Source organism: Mustela nivalis, assembly GCF_964662115.1.
Source record: "Mustela nivalis genome assembly, chromosome: 3".
Taxonomy (NCBI): Eukaryota; Metazoa; Chordata; class Mammalia; order Carnivora; family Mustelidae; genus Mustela; species Mustela nivalis.
This window is the reverse complement of record NC_139022.1, coordinates 59,640,650-59,648,201: the sequence shown is the minus strand read 5'-3', so window position 1 is coordinate 59,648,201 and position 7,552 is coordinate 59,640,650.

The following is a 7,552-nucleotide window of genomic DNA, read 5'->3' as shown; positions in this document are numbered from 1 at the left end:
CATGACCTGAGCCAAAGGTAGATGCTTAACCATCTGAGCCACCCAGGCTCCCTGTGGAAAGATTTTTTAACACCATCTCAGCTGTGTGTGAAAGTCTGAAAACGATTTAAGTGAAATTATAGAGACTTAGTAAGTGAAAGGCCCACAACATTGTTTATTCAGTACTTTACAGGTATAGCATTATGATTTTATGATTTTAACAGCTAACCTTTTTAAAGTATTTCCTGTATGTTAGTCATTATACTAAACATTTTGCATTTATCAATTTAAAAAATGTATACAAGAATTCTGTGTAGCTGCTATATTTATCCCCCATCCTACAGGTGAAGAAGCTGAGTCATAAAGATGTGAATATTTTGCCTAAAGTCACACAGCTGTCTTAGAGTGTGTGGAAGAGATACTAAAGAATGAAAAAATGAAGTCTGCACGAGCAGTGGAATGTACAGCTTTTAGAAAGGTTTATGTCCATGAAATTATTGTAGGAAGAGATGATACTATTATAACATATTGAACAGTGTGGTGTTAGTAAAAGATCATAGGATTTTGAATCAGAATGACACCACCAGTTTAAATGGTGGCTCTGCCACCAGCTTTGTGACGTTAAATAATTTATTTAAACTCTCTGAGCCTCAGTTTCCTTATCTATCTGACTGAGGTTTAAAAACATCTGTTCCGGGTGCCTGGGTGGCTCAGTCGGTTGAGCGTCTGCCTTTGGCTCAGGTCATGATCCCAGGGTCCTGGGATCAAGTCCCACATTGGGCTTCCTGTTCAGTGGGGGGGTCTGCTGCTCCTTCTACCCTTCCTTCCTGCTCTCTCTCTCTCTTTCAAATAAATAAAATCTTAAAAAAAAAATCTGTTTTATGGTTGTTGAGAGAGTAACCTGGGACATGGAGCTATCTTACATCTAATTCTGCTGATTGTTCTCATCTTTTCCCAAATCCATGTTCTTAGACATCCCATGGGTAGTTTAAAATCAACCTTAGTTGAGTATTAACACTTTGAAAATATTAGAGCCTGAAGTCTGACATAATCTGATTCACTGATTGGCTCGCAGCACCTGAGTGCAGTGTCACCCAGACAAAAGCGAGAAGACGGTGTGTTGGTGTGTCAGTCACTGCTGAGTTCCTGCCAGAGGATTCTGAGGAGTATCTAAGGGAAGAGGTGATCTGTTCTGGATTGGTTGCTGTTTCTGGGGTGCGATTATGGGAGGTAGGAATTAACCGGGGGTTGTGCGTGCCCCACTGGTAGAAGGGTTTAACAACTGGTCATCCAGAGGCTCCTGGGTGGCTCAGTGGGTTAAAGCCTCTGCCTTCAGCTCAGGTCCTGATCCCAGGGTCCTGGGATCGAGTCCCACATCGAGCCCCACATCGGGCTCTCTACTCAACAGGGAGCCTGCTTCCCCTCCCCCACCGCCCCACCTGCCTCTCTGTCTACTTGTGATCTCTGTCTGTCAAATAAATAAAATCTTTAAAAAACAAAAAAACTAAAAACAACTGGTCATCCAGTTGAGGCTAGCAAAGGGCATCCGGGAGTGTCACTGATGAGAAAGTAGCGATCACCCATGAAGGGAGTCATTAGGATGTCTGACAACCTTGTAAGGAAACCGTTTGTCCTGTTAACTTTGCCGCTGACACCACGTGCCCCGTCCTTCTGGCCCGATGAATGGCAGGGCTGCTTTTTGGTCTTTTAAGATGATTTTGACTCTTACCGTCTCCGAATATCTTTCAGAGATTGGCAAACAAATCAGGGTTTTAAAATTTCCTTCCTGGAAACCCTGTTCAGCATTTACCAGTATATCACTACCTGTTTGTTTTCATATTTCTGTCTTTCAGGAGAGACTCCTCTTTTAAGACTCAGTGAACACAGTCAAGTCCCATATGCATAACTAAATAAATGTGTAATAGCCTCCTTAGTGATTCTTAGAATCCCCAAGGAATCTTCACATTTTGCAGATCCAGTCTCAAGAGCCTACCTTTGAGTCATTTACCCATTTCAGGTTTTCTCTGAGAATGTGTCAAGATTTCTGTCATAACTACCTAACTAAAACAAATGTTTAAAAAAATTTTCTTCTCAGAACACAGGAAGCCTTTCCTCTAAGGGAAAAAAAAAGTTCTTTATTCCACCTTAGCCTGTCAAAGTTTCTCTAAATTACTAAAAAGAAATCCAGATTTTTTTTTTTTTTTTTAGCTTCAACTACTTGGCATAGTGACCATATATATGAAAACACCAATTATTAGGCAAAAGACAAAGATCCACCAGGGAACTTTTCAAGTGTCATGTTTCCAAATGTGGATGTTTTTTTCTTTTAAAATCGTATACATTTAGGGGGCCTCTGGGTGGTTCAGTCGCATGGGTGCCCAACTCTTGATTTCAGCTCAGATCATAGTATCAGGCTTGTGGGATCAAGTCGCACACTGGGTGCTGTGCTGGGTGTGGAGCCTGCTTAATATTATCTCTCTTTCTCCCTCCTTAAACAACAACAACAACAACAACAAATAAACAAAATAGCCAAAATGTTGTAGATTTTGAAAGGAAAACAAGTTGTCTCGATAATGGATAAAAGTTAAAGTGAGGAAGAACTATGCCTCAGTATAAAAGATGCACTAGCTGAATCTAAGGGAAAAGTCTGGATCTTGTCTGTTGATTGTCCTTCACTTTATTTCTGAACTTACTGAACCAAGGTGACATACTGAACTCGGGGCGGATCTGGTATTACAAGTAACAACTCTTACCTTAATAGGCTGCTACCACCGTGTCTTCTCTCATCAACTCCCATTTTCCCCTACCCCCATGAGGTAGCCAACCTGATAGGTCCCAAGGCTTGTGACAGGAAGTAGTTTTGAATAAACCATACAGTGTGGTGTTTCAGGGCGCGGGGCTTGGAGGTGGGCCAGCCTAGGCTCAAGACGTGGCTTTGCTTCAAATTTGAATTACAGTTCAAATGTTCTAAGCTTCAATTTGGTCACTGTAATGTGGGGGAGAATTATGGAATTGAAGCATTGTAAGATGAAATGCGAATGATGTGTCCAAAGTACTTGGTGCTTGTGTCCTCCAACAGTGGAGAGCCAGACAAGCTGACACAGAGAATCACATCTTACTGGAGCTAGAAACCCCTGAGAAGAAACCTCCCTGAGAATCAATATCAGGGGAAGAAATCCTCAAGTGTAACCGACAAGTTGCTGGAGGCTCAGTGTGGATGCTCTGAGAGTTAGACTTCCAGGGAGGCCAGCTGAAGGGGGCACATGCTCACACTTTTGTGAGTTTACCATCAGGAGCTTGGCCAGGTTCTCATAGTGAAGATTGGAGAAAAATCCCATTTTGAACATTTGAAGCACATTAGAGCATTCTGTCCTTCTTTACAAGGCCTGCCCTTTGACATTAATTCTCTGATGGACCTAAAAAGGGTTGTTGATTTTCAGTTCAGATTCTTACTTGTTAGAGTAACAACTTCTAAGCTCTTATTTATTTATTTATTTATTTGACAGACAGATCACAAGTAGGCAGAGAGAGAGAGAGAGAGAGAGAGAGAGAGAGAGAAGCAGGCTCCCTGCCGAGCAGAGAACCTGATGCAGGACTCAATCCCAGGACCCCGGGATCATGACCCGAGCTGAAGGCAGTGGCTTAACCCACTGAGCCACCCAGGTGCCTGCAACTTTTAAGCTCTTAATATGCTGAGTTGGAAATCAGATAACCTGAGCAGGTCTTTTTATGGATATGTTTTTACTTCTCTTGGGTAAATATCTAGAAGTGAACTTGCTTAGTGAAGATTTTTAGTGCCCCTTTTGTTGGCAATGTAGAATTGTGACTTTATTTAAGTGTTATATTTTGAAATTCACTAAGTAAATATATATTTGGGCAATAGTTCTTTAAAAACTACATTATCATATCATTGTTTTGCTCTCAGCTTTAAAATGCACTGTGGCAAATTTCATATTGAAAACAGAAGGTCTCACCAAAAAAAAAAAAAAATACTGAAATTTTTCTTTTCATATGCTTTATCAAGAAACACCTTGCCTGTCCTTGGGTGTTGGGCTAGTCATTAGGGAGGGTTGGAAGATATTCCTTTCTTATCTGCCCCTCCATGTCTCTGTCTTCCAATAAGCATAGAGGAGTTTTGGGGTTCTAAGGTCTGCACATAGATTGTGGAGTATCAAAGGGGTTGCCAGGAGCAGATCCTGGACCCATCTAGCACATCAGTCCAGAGTTGATGACTAGGCCAGTGTCCACCTTCACATGGGATAAGTGTAGCTTCTTGCCTAAACACCACATAGGGATATTCCTGAGAGCTCGGTAAAACTCTAGAGAGGAACTAAAAACTGATGGGGATGGGAAAGATCTACTCCTCTATGCATTAGGGATGCGATTGAAACCTATCTGCATACCAAGCTGGTGACAAAGGGGAGTTGTGCCTATTATATAACTAGTTACTATAAAAGAAACAAATGTAGCAAATTATTTTCATTAGAAAAGTTATCTTTTTTTTTTTTTTACGTTTAAAGTAAATTTATTTGTTTGTTTATTTATAGCTATCCATTTGTAAGAGGAGGGGAGGGGCAGAGGGAGAAGGAGAGAGATCATCTTTTTTGTTTTTAATTTTTTATTTTTTATAAACATGTATTTTTATCCCCAGGGGTACAGGTCTGTGAATCGCCAGGTTTACACACTTCACAGCACTCACCAAAGCACATACCCTCCCCAATGTTAGAAAAGTTATCTTTATGTCAGCTTATTCACTTTATTTTTTTTTTTAAAGACTTTATTTATTTATTTGACAGAGAGAGATCACAAGTAGGCAGAGAGGCAGGCAGAGAGAGAGGAGAGAGAGCTCAATGCGGGGCTTGATCCCAGGACCCTGGGATCATGACCTGCGCCAAAGGCAGAGGCTTAACCCACTGAGTCACCCAGGTGCCCAACATTATTCACTTTAATATCAGTTTAGCTTATTTTTATTCTATTATTTTTGTGAAAAGAAGAGGTACATATCAGTGTCTTTGGGGATCATTTTGAATATTTATTAATGAGAACTTTTATATCTTGCAGTTTAGTTTATAAAATAATTGAAAATTTTAATAAAGGATTAACAAGTATATTATATATCATCTGTTAGAACATTTACAACTGAGAATGGTCCCATGACTTCATGTTTATGACTTACTTATTACACTATAAGGGCCCAATGACATCATGATATGCTGTTATGAATTAGATTTTCAGAGTAATTTGAGTTGAGAAAAGTGATTGGGGAATTGAATCTTCTTTCATGTGATAGTATCTTATTAACATTGCAAAAAGTCATATAGCAAGAAGCTCAATTCACCTCCCAACTTCGAGAATTTGCTTAGTACTAAGAGTAATAGTAAATACAAAAAAGACTTTTTAATTAAATAGAAATTTTTACTTTTCAGTGTTGGATGTTAGCAGTAGGTATCCAACTGATTCATCAAAAAGTGATTGATAATTTGAAAGAAATAAACTATTAAAAAATAATGACAGGGCACAGAGGATTTTTTAGGGCAGTGAAAATAATGTGTATGATATTATAATGATAGATACATGTTATTATGTCTCTGTCTAAACCCTATCTAAAAACCAGCCTGAACTTAAGCAATGGACTTTAGGTGATGAGGATGTGTCAAGGTAGGTTCATCCTTGGTGAAAATGGTACCCTTCTGGCAAGTAATGGTGGTAATGGAAGAGGCTAGGCATGTGTGAGGGCAGGAGGTATGGGAGAAATTTCTGTACCTCCCTCTCAGTTTTATTGTAAACCTAAAAACTATTAAAAAAAATAAAGTCTTTAAACAGAAATTGAAAACCTCTCCCTCCACCAAATGACAATAATAACAATTCAAATGAGATCATCATACGTAAAATGAAAAGAATCAAGTTGAACAGTAGTTCTCTGTTGCTACATAACAAATGACCACAAACTTAGTAGTTTCAAACAATCCACATTTATGATCTCACAGTTTCTGTGGGTCAGGAATCTGAGCATGTCTTCTTTTGTGTCCTCGGCTTAGGATTTCAAAAGGTTTTAGTCAAGGCTATCACTTGCCTATGTTCTCATCTGGAATTCTCCGCTTCCAGGCTCACTCAGATTGTTCCAGAGTTCGTTTATTTACAGCGGTAGGATTCATGGCAATTTGCTTCTTCAAGGCCAGCTGGAGAGAGTCCCTAGCAAGTCAGAATCCAGGACGACATACTGTAATTGTGGGAGTAGCATCTTATCACCTTTGCCATATTTTGTTGGTTAGAAGGTCACAGTTCCCACAGTACTCAAGGGGAGGGGATAATGCAAGGGTATGAGCAGTAGGACGTAGATATCTGAGGTTGTATATAAGTCTGTCTACCCCACAATAAACGAAGGGTAAGCCTTGCAAATAGTATACTATTAACCCCAGGAGTTGTCATTTATGTTCAGCAAGGTAATACCATGTGCTACCTAAAACTAAAATAATTAATAACGCAAATAGTTTAACATTGATAATATATGAGTACTTTTTTCTTTAAAGAAGGATCTACAGGGGGCACCAGGGTAGCTCAGTGGGTTAAAGCCTCTGCCTTCGGCTCCGGTTGTGATCCCAGGGTCCTGGGATCGAGCCCCCAGTCGGGCTCTCTGCTTAGCAGGGAGCCTGCTTCCTCTCTCTCTGACTGCCTCTCAGCCTACTTGTGATCTCTATCTGTCAAGTAAATAAGTAAAATCTTAAAAAAAAAAAAAAAAGAAGAAGAAGGATCTATATATTAGCCAGCCTAATCTGATTGTTTTCTTCAGAAGAAAAATATTCTATAATGGGGTGATATCACTAAGTGTTCTTTAAATAAGCACCTATCTAAAAATTTTCATTTCCTAGGGCTTGCTATAACAAAGTATGACAAACCTGGTGGCTTAAAACAACAGAAATTTATTCTCTCAAACTTCTGGAAGCTAACTAAACATATGAAAGCAAGGTGTTAGCAGGTGTTAACATGCTCTCTTTTAAAGCTCTAAGGTGGGATGCTTCTTTGTGTTTTCCTGGATTCTGGTGCTTGCTGAAAATCCTTGGTATCACTTGGCTTGTAGATGCATTGCTCTGAGTTTTCCATCTGTTATCACCTGCATTCTCCTTGTGTATTTCTGTGTGTCTTCTTCTTCTTCTTCTTCTTTTTTTTTTTTTTTAATAAGGACACTAGTCATGTTGGATTAATGGGCCACTGTACTCATGTATGATCTAAGTGTAATTTAACTTATTACCTCTGAACTTGTTTCCAGATAAGGTCATATTCTGAGATGCTGAGATGGACGTGAAAATTGGGGGAACACTATTCAACTCAGACAACCTCTAAAATTTAGTAGTAGTAGCACCATAAGGTAGACCGCTTTTGAAATAACTCTAAAGGAGTCCCACCTCCTGCTATTCACCTCTTTTATTATCTTCTCAGATTTGGTGTGTGAGGGATCTAGTGGCTTTCTTCTAATAAATAGAAAAGGCAAAAGAGATGGGATGTCACTTTGAGATTAAACCGTAAAAGTCTGATTTTAGTTCTGCTCGCAGATCTGGTCTTTGGCGCTTCTTAC